The 17187-nt window shown below is 43.2% G+C and overlaps 1 protein-coding gene across 3 annotated transcripts in view; it reads right to left on the bottom strand.

Annotated features, from left to right (window-relative positions):
- The window catches only part of plxnb2a.1 (plexin b2a, tandem duplicate 1), a 164991-nt gene extending 163960 nt beyond the window's left edge, over window positions 1-1031 (bottom strand). For 2 of the 3 annotated variants that reach the window (XM_041963494.1, XM_041963496.1), the window contains exon 1: window positions 620-1031. The gene's annotated coding sequence lies outside the window, so the exon portion shown is untranslated. The remainder of the gene's footprint in view (window positions 1-619) is intronic. The other variant, XM_041963495.1, reaches the window with a different exon arrangement.
- Between the last annotated feature and the right edge of the window lie 16156 nt (window positions 1032-17187).

Below are 17187 nucleotides of genomic sequence, written 5' to 3'. Positions count from 1 at the left end.
TTTAAAAATCTTGAGATTAAAAATTACTTCACTAATTAGTACAGATTAGTAAAACCAAAACAGGTTTTAACTCCTGTCACGGACCTTTGCAGCCCAGCCTTCATTTCGGCGCACATACAAAATATAATCACTTCTCCTTTAAGTCGTCTCATTCAAAGTTTAAAAATGTCTCCGCTCTGTAACAAATCCGTCTAACAAGACGCCACAATCAGCTTCCACTACGTCGATCGCAGATTGTACGTGAACAACTTGCATCAAATCGATTCCAAAAGTTTTTTCTCATGTTAACTCACTTGCGGGTGACGCCGAATGTCCAACCCGTCTACGATATTCTTAAAACACCCCAACTCGTGCTCCACGTCGCGTTTGCCATTTGCCCGCAATCGATAAATGATTAAATTTGAAGTTTTGTCAGCGGAGTTTGGTGTGGCAACGAGTGGAACGCGTCGGTAAGAAATCACGAGTGCCTTACAAATCTTTAAAACCCCTAAAGCTTTTCCTGTTGTGAGGGGCTTCAGAAAACTGTTGTTGTAGAGGAAGGGAGCGTTTTTAATTAAACTTAAAGCATAAAACAGTTAAAATCTCCATTTCAGCGGCGGTGGGAAGTAGCGCAGCTTACCTCTGGATCTGCCGCTGATGTCTGTCTCCGCACAGCCGTGTGCTTCTGCCTGTATTCCGCAAAGGTATCAAAAGTTGGCGAATAAAACTCGTCCTCTGTGTCAGCGGTCCTTCGCTAAAAAAGTTCCCAGATTTACATCCTGATGTGCGGAAGCTGCGCCCGTCGAGTCAAACTGGAGCGAAATAAACGCGCAGCTGCAGCTCAACTTTACTTCAACAATATTCCCACCGACAAACAAGTAGACCGGCTGCTCTCTCCGTCCTCCCCACGCCCAGAACCGGTTCACCACATGCCGGGCTCAGGTGGAATTCATGACTACACCGACACACGCACACACGTCCAGGTTTTAACGGCAGGAGTGTGTGTTTTCTGGGTCCAGGGCGCACACACGCAGCCGGATCTCCAGCCTGAAGCTCCGCTGTAAACGACGCGATACGCAACAAAACTGGGGAGTATCAAGACGAGGGTTTTTCTTCCTCCTCCTCCTCCTCCTCCCAACACCAAAACCCCAGCGCCCGAAGGTTTACACAAGTCCGTCAAGCTAGCATGGTTAGCGCGATTAACTGGTGCGTTTCCTTTCAAAATAAAAGCAGCGCCTTCCTAAATACCGTTTCCAGACGAAATCTTTCATGGATTACAATTATCACAGCTTTCTGACCGTTAATGTGCAATAATGGGACAATACATGAAAGATCAGGACAGACACATAGACTTTTTCAAACATTGCATTTTGTATGTCTGGTCATCGATAGTTTTTATATGTTGTTATTGCAAATTTGCTCCCTTTCCTGCAACTGCTGCACAATCCTTTGGATAGATAAAGTTCTATCTTATCTTATCTTATCTTATCTGGCAGCACCAGCAGAAAGGCCATATTTTGAACTGCAGAAAAGGGGCTAATCCTCTGTATGGTGACCATTATCGAACATTTCACGGTGTGTTCAGACGGAATGCAAAGCAAATGTTTGAGTTGGTGTGAATGTGAGGCTGAGTGTGCAGAAAGAGGAGGAAGATGACAGCAGTCTGGAGAAAAATAACAGGAAAAACTGGAGGTCTACATACGTTTCAAGACCAATCTGTCACACGTTTCTTGCAAACTGCAGCCAACATCTGCACGACTGGAACGCTGTGGCTGTTTGGGACACATAAACAAGGACCCAGAAAAATCCTCCTGCAGTCAAATGTGCATGAGTGATATGTGGCCAAAATCTTCAGGCTACGATCGACACTGTCAGACTTTGCCAGCTTTACTCAGTCAGTTCAAAGAGAAGAGTTTGGTCTCGCCAGCAGCTGAAAATCTCATTGACTTCAGGGATTCATGTGAGTTCACTTCTTAACTCGTGACTGCAAAGGAATAAGTAAATATCTTAACATCGAAAAATTGCTGCGAAAGTAACCACAGTACTCATTTTTGTAAATATCACCCATTTTAAATTGTAATTATGTCACATAAAGCTTTGCAACATGAAAACAAAGATGAAAAAGGGTTAAAAAGTTCTGGATTCAGTGAGAAAACACAAATCAGTAAATCCTTTGAAATATAATTTCACTTTGTTGATTTTAAATTAGAATTTGCCAGCAGCTGCATGCTTCCTGCAGACTGTTCAAAACTACCGGATTTTGTTAAACCGGATTTTATTTTGAAAATCACAGCAGGAAAACTCGATCTGTATTTTTTCTGACTTGATAGTGGCAGATTACTCAATCCCACGGGTTTAAATTGCTGATCATTGAAAGAAAGGCAACTACCCCTTTAAAAACAAGGGGAAATAAAATGAGAAATAAAGGGATGCAGTATTCACATTTTAATAAAACACCCCTTTAACCAAGAAACAAGCCAAAAATGTACGCAGCAAACAAATAAACTGTTGCTTTTTTGCTGACAGATGCAGCCTCATCCACGCTCTAGATTAAACCCCACTTTTGAATAGATTACACACAGTTTATTTCCATCCATACTAACCTATTTAGGCCCTCCCAGCGATATCAATTGGATTTCTATTTCATTTTATCTGCAGACTTTCTTTCTCATTTCAACCCTTGATTTTTGGAGACATCTGAAATGGAAGCAATCTGCGTAAATCTTGAGAGCGGTCTGGGAGAGTGGTCGCGCTGTCAAGACCAGTTAAGCGTGCAGTCGCCCCTGCTGCTAATTCGAGGGCTTGGTGGGGCACAATGGAGGCTTTGTTGCTGGAGAATGTGTCTGAGAAGTAATCCTTGACACTGGGCCATTCAGGGGCCTAACCTTTTGTTTCATAAGTCCCCTGAATGTTACAGTAGGCACCGCTGCATTAGAACAACTTAAAGTGGTGCGAGTCGCCTGGTATGGCTGGAATGATTTGTGCAGCGTGGGCGTAAGCTCTCAGTGTGGATGTATGGGGCTGTGCTCTGGAGGATTTGGGTGTAGAAAGGTCAAGTTTCAAGAGCAGCGAATGAAGCTGAAGCCTTGACAGACGCACATATATTTTATGTATGTATAAAATCACAAGTCAGAGCATATTGAGATGAACTAACACACTGTTGGCTTTGGTCTTTTTATGTGTTGGTTTCAAATATATTATAGTTTTATGGCAAATTGTACATTTCATGTAAATAAGTGGAAATTGTGACCTGAGCTGCAAGGCAACTATATATAAAAATACAGCATTAATATATATATGTATATATATATGGCATGAAACAGATTCAGTATCACCCTTTTATTATTATTATTATTATTATTACAATTGCACTAATTAAACATGTTTCTTTACATTAGAGGGGTTTTTTTTTTCCAAAAAGCTGAAAACAGTAAAACACTAAAAAGGTTTCCACGGTGACAACACACAGTAAACGTCTGTACCTGTCATTTTAACCGATGAAAACCACCAGTTAACCTGCGTTATCTCAACACCTGCAGCTTCAGTGAGGTCTTGAAGCGCGTCATTGGCTAAGAATCATGGGAGATGTAGTTACGAATGGCTGTGAGTGCACGTCTGTAAGATCACACACAGACACAGTGAGGGCGCCACTGTGTGTCAGTCGTGTTACGCTGATACGCTCATTAGGTCCCTGAATCACTGACTGGATAACTGACTGATCAATCTGGCTGACAAGCTGCTTCCTGGTTGGCTGACAAACTGTCTATCTGCTCATCTGACTGGTTAATTAGCTGTCGTGTGTGTGTGTGTGTGTGTGTGTGTGTGTGAGAGAGAGTGTGTGTATTTGTCTTGCTGATCATAAGAATAACTGGATGCCTTGCAGGGTTCACTGGTTGACTGAGTGAGCTGTTAAACACAGTGTTGGAATGAGCAGGCGGCGTGTGTGTGTGTGTGTGTGTGTGTGTGTGTGTGTGTGTGTTTACACTGTCTTCTCAAACACTTTTTGAAGCCTGTCAATACACATTACATAGACCTGGATCAGCACGTAGGGCCACACACACACACACGTCATTTCTTGTGGACTCGAGCGGAGCTTGTTTGCAGTCTCTGGTCATGTTCAGGCTCCCCAACCAGGCAAGATCGTCAATATTTGTCAATTCTGCATTCTTCTGATTGATTACATCCGGACGTTTCCAAGATTCTCACTTTCCACATCATCTGGACGCGGAAACGTCACTGCGGTGAACGTCAGAGCGAGATTGTGGTCGGGACAAATAAAACGTGGTTGAGGTAAAGTGAGGGAACAGGCGTCAGCCAATCGAGCTGCACTGCTGTTGGATTGACAATCAAAGCTTTCACCACAAATCTCTCACGACTGTTAGCTTTAATAGTGTGTTACAGCGAGAGAGGACCGAGAGCCAGAGACATGAAGCATGTCTGCAGAGTTCAGCCATGATGGAGCTTTAAAGGGAAATGATGCTCACAGTTGTCAGTATTTGTGGCCACTTTTCATTATTCTGTGAAATATCTCAGCATCTACAGGACAGATTGGCAAAAAATTAGGTACAAACATTCATGATTCCCAGAGGATGAACCCTGAATTGATTTTTGTGACTTTTCATTTAGCGCCATCTTCAGGTCAAACCTTTAACTTGCACCTCTCTGCAGACTTTGTGTTTGTTGCTAATTGGCAAACGCTAGCTTGCTAACACACTGAGCTAAGGTGGTAGCATGGTAAACCTTATATCTGCTTCACATCAGGAGCATGCATTCTGATGTTAGCATTTAGCTCAAAGCGGTAGCGTGCTGCTAGCATGGCTGTAAACTCTCAGACGTTAGCAGACTTAAGGCGGATGTTGCTGAGTCAGTTTGCTCACTGTAGCTCTTCCAAACATGTTTCATGAGATACTTTAGGAACATTTAAAAAATCATTTTTCCAAGTCGTTGATTGTGATTCTTGTGATGTCAGGAGTGGGATCTGAACCCACACCCTCATCAGGAGACCACTCAGTCATCCTGACAAGCTGGTGATGGGGTTCACTACCTTTGGATTGACAAAAAAAAAAGATTTTACCACATTTCTTTCACAACTGGCCTGGAGAAAACCAGAAGTGCTCAGTGAATAATAAGTCTGATCTGCTGCTCATCCAGTTGAGCAGAAGTTACCGAAGCACATGTTCATCGTGGAGAGATCCGCTTCTGAAACGATTCGAAACCTTTATTCTCCTGTAACATAATGACAGATATTAACTGCAGACAGCTTTAATCAGTCAGACATCAGCGTCTGTGCTAGCGGAGAAAACTCAAGGCTGAAGTCAAGGGCAAACGCTCGTTCTACAGATAGAAAGTTTTCACGTTTCTTCTCTCCATCTTTTTTGTTTGAAGTTCTCTTTCTTGTTCTGGCTTTTCATTCACACATGCAGCGTTAAGCCCGTCTGCCCTCGCTCAAAGCCCGATATTGACCCCGTGACCTTTGACCCCCACGTCTGGTCAGTCGTCAGTGGACGAGGCATTCCTGCTAGCTGCTCGTCTCATCTTTAGATCGAGGCTGAACAAAATGATAGCAACAGTCAAGAATCTCATGCTGAAGCAGTTTTTGTTCTGTGTTTTGTTGTATTTAAAATCAATCCGACCAATCAATAAGTGAATTGCAGGATTGTTGGTCGCAGTATTTCTAGATTATCAAATGAGGCAGCGGTTTTAAAAATCCTGACCACACCCCAAACAAACTGCTTCATAAAAAGTGAAGAGAGGTGACGAGTCCGAGTCCAGAATTCAATCAGCACCTCCGTGTCAAGTCCCGGTGAGGATGGAACAAAATCCCTGAATCCAAAATCTGGCGAGTGTGTTTACTCCGACTGTGTCTGGAATATGTATCGCAGAGAAAATGTAAAAATGAAGTGTTCCTGACCTCAGCTGCAGGGCCCCTACAGCTGCTGCATCATAACAAATGTATTTTATGCGGCTGGTTATTATTCAAACCCACAGACCTTTATTTGAAATTCTAGAGGAGGCCGTAAAGTTTTCAACAACACCACATACTATATGTCAGGCTGAATTCTGTGTATAAAACAAGACACAGGGACATTTAGAATATTCCATTCAATGCGGTGCCGCCGTATCTCGACTTGAATATTTCATTCAAGGTGACAGGTGATATGGCGCTGAATAAAGCAAATACAGACTCGACAGCCACGAGGACTTTGTCAAGTTGTTAGTTCAAAGCCACTGAAGGTGAGACAATTTAACTTTTCAAAGGAAAATTAACACATTCATCCGAGTTATAAAATGCACCATTTCTCAGTCCACTCTCCGGGGTTTTGTAGCTTATGGTGGCTAATGTAAGCTAACGTTAGCAACGTCAACAGAACATAATGTCTTGTTATATGTCCAGTAATGCTGCTTGTTTCTCTTGCTTCGTGTTTTTAGTAAAACTGGCGATGAAAGCTGTGATACGACCTCGGTCATGAGGGAGATTTGAACCCACACCTCCATTAGAGATGAGAAATCCCTTCGTTCAGGAAGGAATCGACCCTGGAGTCTGGCACCGTAGACCACTTCACCATCCTGTCAGAGCTGGTGGGGACTGACCAATGAACAACGTATCCATAGTCGGTCTGGACTGCAAAGCTAGAGCTATCCATCATCCATCCATCCATCTATCCATCCGTCCATTCACCCATCCATCCATCTGTCCATCTATTCATAAATACATCCATTAATTCATCCATCCATCCATTTGTCCATAAACCCATCCATCCATCCATCCATCCATCCATCCAACCATCTATAAACCCATCATCCACCCATCCATTCATCCAACCATCCATTTATCCATCCATCCATAAATACATCCATCTATAAACCCATCCATTAGTTCATCCATCCATCATCTATAAACCCATCATCCATCCATCCATCCATTTATCATCCATCCATCCAACCATTTATAAACCGATCATCCATCCATCCATTCATTCACCCATCCATCCATCTATCCATATATAAACCCATCATCCATCCATCCATTCATCCAACCATCTATAAACCCATCATCCATCCATCCATTCATCCAACCATCCATTTATCCATCCATCAATAAATACATCCATCCATAAACCCATCCATTAGTTCATCCATCCATCCTTCCATCCATCCATTCATCCATCTATCCATCTATAAACCCATCATCCAACCACCGTTTATCCATCCATCCATCCATCCATTCATCTATAAACCCATCATCCAACCATCCATTTATCCATCCATCCATTATCCATCTATCCATAAACCCATTCATCATCCAGTCATCCATTAGTTCATCCATCCATCATCTATAAACCCATCATCCATCCACCTTTTTATCCATTATCCATCCATCCATCCATAAATACATCCATCCATAAACCCATCCATTAGTTCATCCATCCATCCATCCATCCATCCACCCATGCATCCATCCATCCATCCATCCTTCTATCCATACATCCATTAATCAGTTCATCCATCCATAAACCCATCAATTGGAATGTGAGCTATTTCTGTTTGAGCTGAAAGAGGTATTCAAACACCTCATTATTACAGTACCCACAGGTAGGTTTGTGTGTGTGTGCGTGTGTGTGTGTGTGTGTGTGTCTGAGTGTGTGTATGATTTTGAGTGAGAGAGATGTCAGATGTGAATGATTTATGAGTATGATAATGAGACTGTTGAACTGTTGAAGGACAATGAAGAGCAAGACTGTATAGGCACACACACACACACACACACACACACACACAAACACACAAACATTCCCTCATAATATTCTGCTCTGCCAAAGCCGCCAATCTAAAACTCAGGTTAGTCTCCATTTCAAATGTGCAATAAACATTAGCTGCGTTTCTCAGCCAATAAAACGTCTAATAATCTAAATGAACTGTTTATATTACCGAGAGTCAAACCAGACTGAAGCTGCATTTAAATGTGGAGCTTTTCCAGGAAGCACTGAAAATACTGATCAGCATTACAGCTACATTTACGATTTCATTAGAAATACTGAGTATATTTGTGAAGCTGTTCGGTGTGTGTGCATTCGGCCATTGTCAATGACACTAATGTCCACTCTAATATGGATATACTGTATTTAACATGTTTAACACACAAAAAGGTGATGTTTGCAAAAAAACGTCTTTATGATCAGAGAGGAGCAGACTGTATCACCCAAAGACATTCAGAGTCACAAACAGACACAAAAAACATTATAAAGACATTAAAATGTTGGGTAACTTTTTTAAATCACCTATTCTACATATTCTACTGACACTGTCATAAAGCTTTTTCCAACCAGACAGACTACACTGATTTAGGCCATTTAACTGACATGCGTGGGCTGAAGAAGATGCTCAAAGTGTGAATGGATTTTTATAGTGTGCAAAGAAAATGTTCTTAAAAAAAATCCTGAATTCACATCACACAAGCGGCAGCAGCTGTCAACACCACAATGCACACAAGATAATAACCAGCACATCGTGATGCCCATAGATAAACAAGACTAACAGTCTGCAGCCACGCTAGCAGCTTTGTGAGGCTTACAGGCTTTAGGCTAAATGCTAATGTCAATGTTAACATGCTGATAAATATGTTCACCGTGTTCACAGTCTTATGTTAGCTCGACTTAGCTCTAAACAGAGCATCTCTAAGCACTGGACGCACTGACAACCTGGTGATGGGGCTGCATGCAAAGTCGGGGGATCAGCACAGTGACTGTCCTTCCAATCGGATGACAGCAAACATCAGCCTCATGGTGGCGATGGAGCAACGACAGCCACCAAAGTCATTAGGATTCATCCTCTGGGGACCATGAATGTCTATTTAAAAGTTGATGCCGATCATAGTTTAGGAGATATGTCAGTCTGGACAAGGTGTGGTCCAATTGCTATGCTGCTAGCATGGCTAAAAATGTTAGCTTGAAGAGCTTCATGGTTGCCATGGAAGACTTTCAGGACTTTGATGGCCGTCATCCACTCTCTTCTTCCTCCTGCTGTTACAGTTTGTCGCCTCTACCTCTCTGTCCACAACGTTCGTGCTGTTATTGACGTATTATTCCATTTCTGCTGTGGCACAACTACGCGAGTTGGAAGCATCGATTTGATTGAGGGTCGTAACCGCTACCTGCCCGCCACGGCTCGTGTAATTCCCATGCTGCTGCACGGACACTCGATTAAATCACTATTTCATACATAGAGATTCAGCGTGTCATAAAAGGAGCCTCACAAAGGGACCTGAAGGTGAGAGGTGCATGAAGAACTCGCCCACGGCTGCAAACATCTGACAATCATTCGTGTTTTGAAGGTTTTTCGCCGCACAGGCTGAAATGTGACGTATGTTGCCAAGAAAAAGCAAACATCTTGAGGTTGGAAGTGCAGACCTGAGACCAAACTGGAGAGAAAAAGATGCATTTTGAAATTTACCTGCATTAGTGTGAGCATGGTGTCGACTAACAAATATATTCGTTGTGTTTGAACGTCTCGTTAAGGCGGGCAGAGTCCGGTTTGACTGCAGCAGAGGGGAGAAAAACAAAAAAAACCCCTCCATCCTGACGCCACCAGCCTGATATTTTGCCCTCATGCATCATCACACCGATGCATCCATCAGTCTAACCCAGCTCTGTGTTACGCAGAGAGAGAAAATGAAAGAAAAACAGGTGTAACATCAGGCAGTGGGATGTGAATTGAATGCGAGAGCGGCACAATACAATGAACCACAGTGCATTTAGGATGTTATTTAAAAACCTCATTCACCCCTTCCCGGGGTAATGATGCTGTTTTTTTCTGCAGTGCACCCCCTCCCCACACTTCATTTCTCCCTGTGTAGAAACCTTTTTTCTTCATGTCTCTATAATGAAGCCTTTGAAGAGACAGAATAACAGCGTTTTGTGTTTTGAGGCAATGATCCAGCACACCGGCAACTGACAGAAGACAACCTTCAAAAACTCTTCAAATATGGAAAATAAGCCTTATTTTTACTGATAACTGATACATCTAAGAGCTCATATATCTAATAACACCCTTATATGAGCAGATTTGAACAGGAAGCTAAATTAGTATAAAGAATTGAGAGCGGTTTGTTCTGTGGGGGGACTTTGGCGAAGCCTCAACAAACTACATTTGCTGATGCACCAATTCATGTTCCTGTCCACGAGCAGGATCCAGGACTGGAAAGTGGGTATTGATCGGGGGGAATCATACAGAACTGGGTTCATCTTCTCTGCAATTATAGAAGAAACAAATTGAGCGATTCTTCAAGTCCATTAAGGAACAAATAGAATATCTCACTTCCGTCAATACGGGACTTGTTACCGACGCGGCTGATGCACTGCAAGATTAACTGCCGCACACTTCGAGTGCCGTCCGCAGCACTTTTTACTGTTCGAGCGCTGCCAGCTGTCGAGAAGGAGCAGTGCCGCTAACGACACTTTTTAATTCACAGTGTAATATGATGCAGTGTGCTATTGATGGGAGTGAACTGGTGGCCAAATGTGTTGCAGTTCTGACAGAAGGAGTATAAGAAGTAGCGCATATGAGAGGATTTATCAACATAAACAGTGAGGAAGGTGATAGAATATGTCTTATTAGCTTAGCTTAGCTTAGCTTAGTTTCCCTCCTGCTCCAGTCTGATCTGCGGTGTCAAAACTAAGCAGCAAACCAGTCGTTTCAGTCTTTGCAGATTGCATGTGAATGCAGAACATCATGTTTTTGGCTCATGCCCACAAGGAAACATCAAGCTTGGCACAGCAGGGAGTTTGGAGTGACAATAACTCCCCACCCAGGAGATCGTGGACTCAGAACCTACAGGTGGAGGTGAGGCTTTTGGAACGCTAGCATTAGCATAGCTTTCACGTAAATCAATCAAGTTTATCAAGTCAATCAAGTCTCCACCTGGGCTGCTGGCCTGGTGTACCCGGCAGCTTCTCCCTGCAGCCGGGGGAAAAGGCCAGTATTCAGTTGTCTTATTCTTGCAGCGCCTGGAGTAAATATCCTTCAGGTGGGGTGGAGCACCTCCTCTTGCATGTTCAGCACAATGAACCGCAGTTTGCAGGGCCTTGCAGCCCAGTGTCAGGACAGTTGGGGAAATAGTTAATTTAAGGGATTTAACTGCTCATTTTTTTCATGATGAACACAGCTTTCAAACTAAGAAGAGATCGTAGGATGGTTGGATGGAGAAGGTGACGCAGTATAAAGAAGAAGGAAGCTCCTGTGTGGAGGTGGTTGGAGTGGATGATGGGTCAGACCGCGGTTTCATACCTGTAACAAGCAGTTATTTTAACGCAAATCATCATCTTTTGCTAAAGCTAACCAATTTTGGTGCCTAAACATAACCAAAGCACGACCGTCACCTGAAATGTTCTTATTGCTACAGCAGACTTAGAGAAAAACTTCTTCCTCAGCGAACATGATAGCTTCTCCTTGATTACTTACTCAAGACGGCCTGACGGGGGAAACCGCCCGTAACCCAGGCCGTGTCGGCACATCGCTCCGCACGCTGACCCACACAGGAGACAGGAACCGCAAACCGTGGCCGTGCAGACGGGCCGTTTGAGCGAGCGTCTTGAAAATATGGCGGTGTTGACTGCGGAAGGCTGTGAAACAAAGAGCAGGTAGATTGATGATTGATTAGCCGTGGCTGTCTGGCTGACTGAGACTCATTGGCAGCCGTCACTTTGATGAATTACACTGCTGAGAAAAACACACTGCACTCTGATTACTGCCAGCGAGCCTGTGTGTGTGTGTGTGTGTGTGTGTGTGTGTGCTGGGGTTGATGGCCTGTATATAGCCTTTGTCAGAGCATGTATGTACAGTGCATGTCTCCCTGTGCATGCAGCTGCTGCGACTCGTCCCTTCCTGGCTGTGAATTGCTCTGCAGGGATTGTTTTTTAGTGGATGCTGCCAGTGTTGTTTACATGCTAATCCGCCTCCTGTGTGTCCATGTTCACACACCCGAAATCGTTGTTTAGTATTCCGCCGGAGGAAGCAGCACATCCCCACGAGTCTGGCCCAAGGTCCTACGCCACTCGTATACAGAAGGCGATTTGCTCGTATTTAACAAGCCGGATGACAGGTATGTTCGTTTTCATCGTCCCTCAGCTCCACCTGTCGGGGGATGCGCTGAATAATTTATGCTGATGAAGGCCACGCTGTGTCTTTTGATCTAGCAAAGATTTGACTGAAGCATTAAAATTATGGGCAGCTCATTTAATAAAACATTTCGGGAGCCGACGCGGCGTCGGGCCTACATCAGCGTTAATGTGGGTGGTTTGAAGCTGCTGACTGCTCGTGTTTGGAGCTGAAAGCCTTTTTGAATGCGCACATTTTTTATGCAAGAAAATGACACCCGGTGTAAAAGGTGACTGTGGCTGGTGTTGCTCATATTTTTAATCCTGACATTTTACCCCGGTATCTCCTAACATCAAGATGTGCCTCACAAAGTAACATGAGATAACATAAAAAGAGGGATGTGAGGAGGAAAACTTAACTGGGTTTATTAGGAAATGAAATGTGAAAAAGAAGCTTTGATGCTCTTCTTCTTCTTTATCATTTGTTTGATCTGAAATGTTCCATTGATGATTTGTTCTTTCAGAATCTGGATACCTGTGATATTCAGGTGCTTGAATGGCCCCCTGGTACTCTGCTGCTTTGTTATCTCCTCACATTAACTCACTGCTCCGCCTCTCAAGGTGCGTTCAGTTCACCTTCGCTAGCCGCCGTTCAGTCATTCAGAATTCATTGTCTTGTTGCACAAAGAGGTTTTAGATGTTTGTGGACCTCGAAAAGACGTCCTGAACAAAAGTGTCAAACCTGTTTTGACCGTCTGCAGTTGTCAAATAAAACAGCAGCGCAGGAAGTATTTAGATGTTCTACTAAAGTAAAAGCATGAATAACATGTGGAAAATACTGTTACAGGTAAGGTGCAGGTACACTCAGAACCTCACATAAGTATGATCAGCTAAATGTACTTAAAGTACTTAAAGTGTTGGTGTATCAGTAAAATGTTCCTGTCAGTGTTTCTCATCATCTCTGATGTTTGTGGATTAATATTTCTGCTGCATTAATGCTGCATTTTACTGCTGCAGATGTTTCAGGTTGAGCTCATTGAACTACTTTATATCCTGTTGGCTGGTTTAATCTACAGCGATGCTTCATATTCTATAAGATCGTCATGTGTTTGTAGCCTGGCTGTCCTGTGAGAACCTCGTATCTCAGTAAAGCAGCCTGTTTTCAGCTCTGTGACGATGCATTTTCAGCTGATCCAAGAGGCTTTTTAAACAGTTTATTTAGCTGAGAATTTTCTCAAGACATGAAGGAAAACTTCACCCTTCAGTTTAGCACAAACATTTAACATTCAACACATCTGGAGATACGTAGTTTTCACAGGATTGGTCCACAGACTGTACAGATACATGAGCCTGCAGTCTGCATCACTCCTGAACATTAACATGTGTTTATTATTGTAACCACGATGACGAAGCTCCCCTAAACTGATCAAACTATGATTTTTAGCTAAAACTATGATCTTAGTCTAAACATAACCAGACCCAAACTATTAATTACAAAAAGTTGTGACTCACATAAAAAAAGCAGAATCAATCATTAATGATCAAACTGTGTTTCCTGACACAGTTTCCTGAAGTGTTCCTGAGTCCAGGTATTAATCTCAATATCCAATGATGTTGCTCCATCCTCGCTGTGAACCACTGAGCCTTTCAATCATGATACTATCACCTGTTACCAATCAGCCTGTTTACCTGTGGAATGATCCAAACAGGTGTTTTTGGAGCGTTCCACATCTTTCCCAGTCTTTAGTTGCTCCTGTTTGAAACGTGTTGCTGCATCAGATTCAGAATCAGCAGATATTTACAGAAATCAGTGAAGCTGATGAGCTCAGACATTAAATATATTGACTTTGTGCTGCTTTCAGGTGAGTTTATGTCACAAAGGATTAGCAAATGATCACATTTTGTTTTATTTGTTTCTCACAGCGTCCCGACTCTTCTGGAATCAGTGTTGTCGGTGCATCAGATCAGAAAACGCCTCTTTGTGCTTCTCCGGAGGGACAAACTGTATTTTGCTGTTTGCTCTGGAGGACTTGTTGGGAGATTTGTGCTCCATCAGAACCGAACATAAAGCCCGGTGTAAAGATTCCTTCCACCCCCTGAATGTTTAGTCGGGTTGAATTGCTGCCCTCTTGAGGGCCTTTAAGAGGCCTCTGGCAAGGAAGAGCATTAACAAAACATTTTCACTTCCAACACAACACAGCTTGAATTTTAAACATCAGGTTGTAGTTTTGTCTTTCTGTCCTGCTCCTTAGTTTACACATCAGAAATGCCTGTATGTGTTTTACATGTTCTAATGTTCTGCAGAGGTCGCTAAAGTTTTATTGTGCTGTTGCATTAGCATCAAGTCGGGCTGAAGTCTTGCTTCATGTCCATCCAGTCACAGCTGGGTGACACCCGGCGGCGGTGTCACCAAATGTTCTTTCCAAGATGCAAGTCACCATTTTTATTTTGGCCTCTGTCGTTCTTTGGCTGTGACTGTGAATAAAGTTTGGATACGAGCTCAAAGCCCTCTAATCGCCGCTCCCTTTTCGCCCCTCCGCCCTCGACGGAGGCCGACCTGAACACTGTGTGCCGGCATGAGCGCAGAACGTCCTCTCTGGCTCTCTGCCCAAGGCTGCCGCGGGTCTCTGAAAAACGAGAAGCGCGCTCAGCAGTGTTCCCCCACAGATACAAAAAAACTGCACGTATGGTTGTACAGAACGTGTGGACGCTGCTTTCATCTGTGACCTATCCTTCGAGCTGCGCGGGGTAAACACACCGAAGCCATAAATCAAAAGGAAGGTGTTCCAAGGCGTCTCCGAGCAGAAGAGAAGCAGGAGCAGTGCTGCTTTCCTGGTTAGTTAAAAAAAAGGCCTCAGGCCTGAAGCAGCACAGTCACAGTGAACACAGGAAAAATAAATTTAAGAGAACAGCAAACTGTGACAGTCTGTTGAGTCATTGTGTTGTAGTGATGCTCTGGTGCGTCGTCTGAGTGAATGAGTGAATTATGTGCTAAAATTAGGATGATATTGAGGATGATGTTCTGCATGTCTGCAGAGATGCTGGACTAGCACATAATTCATTTGTTTAAGTCAGGTGATGGCACGCCATGGAGCTCTATTAGAACATGCATAAGTAAGGAGGTAAGTAAGACAAATGAGGTGCTAATAGGCATCCTATTCATGTCAGAATCGGACACCCTCACCCCCAGGACCCTTACGAGGGCCTGCAAAGGCAAATCTGCCTCAAATCTGCCTCAAAACTGTCTCTGCTGCTCCAAACTCTGAATATTTTTCAGGCTTTTCTCCAACATTCAGATCATTATTGATGTGTAAGAGGAGCAGTGGGGTCCCAAATAGACATAGGTTTGTTTTAAGGGTCGTAATGGCAGAGAGGCGGGCAGAATAGGGCATCAATAGATGCTTGTTTTGTCTGGAGAAGAAGCACCTGTCCTGATATTCTAATGGCAAAACTCTCAAATCAGCCCTCCTCTGCTGACCTGTGGGTGCATTGCTTTAATTCATCGGAAAATTGGATTTAATTACATGGAACAAGAGTCAGAATTAAGGCATAACTAGCAGGTTAATTAGTGACCTTGGAAGTTGGAAAAGGCAGACCAGCTGCTGCATGTGGACCCTAACAATAGAGCCTATACTGCAGATCATTTCAGAGTTATATGTACAGGTCTGTCGTCACACAGGCTGCATGTTGAAGATGGAGTGGACTCATGAGATCAGAGAACAGTTTGGGTTTAGCTCAGATGATCCTGGTTCACAGGCACAGACAAAGTAAAACTGCTGCATTTATGTAAAACTGTTATCCAAAGAGCTTTATAGTTCAGTTATCACCATTATTTATCTCTGTGCTGATAGAATTGTATTGGATTTAATGTTTCTTTGATATTTTGAGGGTTTTTTAATGTGTTTGCTTTGACATTTCGTGTCCCAAACCTGCCGCATCTGGCAGCTCTGTCCTGGGCAGAAATCTGCGCTGCATCTAAAGTGATATTTCACATAAATAAATGAAGGCTGCAGGTATTCTGAGCGCTGGCGGGCAGCGTGGCTGAAGGACAACTTCAATGTAAACTCCTCCAGATTGAATTCAGAACTGCAGAGAAACCTTAAAATAGAGCTTTGCTCTGCTGTGTTTCCCCTTAAAGAAAATGAAGCAAGGGCGCCCTCCAGTGGTGTTTTTAATGTGAGCGAACAGCCCTGAAGACAAAGAGAAAACACAGCATCGTAATCGAGCATGAAATTGACAGTATGCACACATATACAGAAATATTCTTTATGGTACAAATAGCCTTGGACCATCCATTTAAAGAAAACAAACTGGTACACTACATGGCCAAAAGTATGTGGACAAATACTTTAGTGTACTTTCCAGGCTGGTTCACATCAGTGCACCATTTATTATTATACTACTGCACAACCAAAATCTACAAGAGCAGTCAGGACATAAATCTAATCATCAAAGCTCACGGTTAAGACTTTCCTTTGCCCTGCACAGTCTCCTCCCAGCATCACTTCATTATCGGTGCTCACAATCACCTGCAAGTGCCTATGGGTCACTTTAAATTCCCAGATTTTAGAATCAGATGCTTAACAGTCAGTATAGGTAATGATCACATACTTTTGTCCACATAGCAGGAGAAGAATGCAGAGAAAGAAGGAGCTCAGAGTGAAGCAAAAATAGATGGAAGGTTGGTGCAATAAGTGTGTGACAGGGAAAACAGCTGTTTTTTGCTCTAATTAGTTTTGGTTGAATCATCAGCTGTGTGATGGTTTGGACTAATGCTGTTATGCAGAGATGAGATGATAATATGACCACAAATAACTAAGAAAAGCATAAATTTCTCATGATTAGATTATCTTCCTGCCACAAACACTGATTTTCTGCGTCTCACCGTGATGTGCTGCATTCTGTGAATTCATGTCATTAAAAGTGGAAACCTGTCCTCCACAAATGAGTAGGTGGCTGGTTTGTGGGTTTACCTCCACTTCACTCCTGATGCTTATGACAGTTTGCGTTGACAGGGTCTTTGTGGGCTGTAACCTCGGCGGCGTTGTAGCTGTCGAGCGCTTTGTTTTCCTCTCTCCTCCCCTCTCATCAAGCCTGCCTCTGTCGCATCTGTTTG

The sequence above is a fragment of the Chelmon rostratus genome, chromosome 22, assembly GCF_017976325.1.
Source record: "Chelmon rostratus isolate fCheRos1 chromosome 22, fCheRos1.pri, whole genome shotgun sequence".
In the NCBI taxonomy this organism is placed as follows: Eukaryota; Metazoa; Chordata; class Actinopteri; order Chaetodontiformes; family Chaetodontidae; genus Chelmon; species Chelmon rostratus.
The sequence above is the reverse complement of the archived record's forward strand: the minus strand, read 5'-3'. Positions and strand labels throughout refer to the sequence as shown.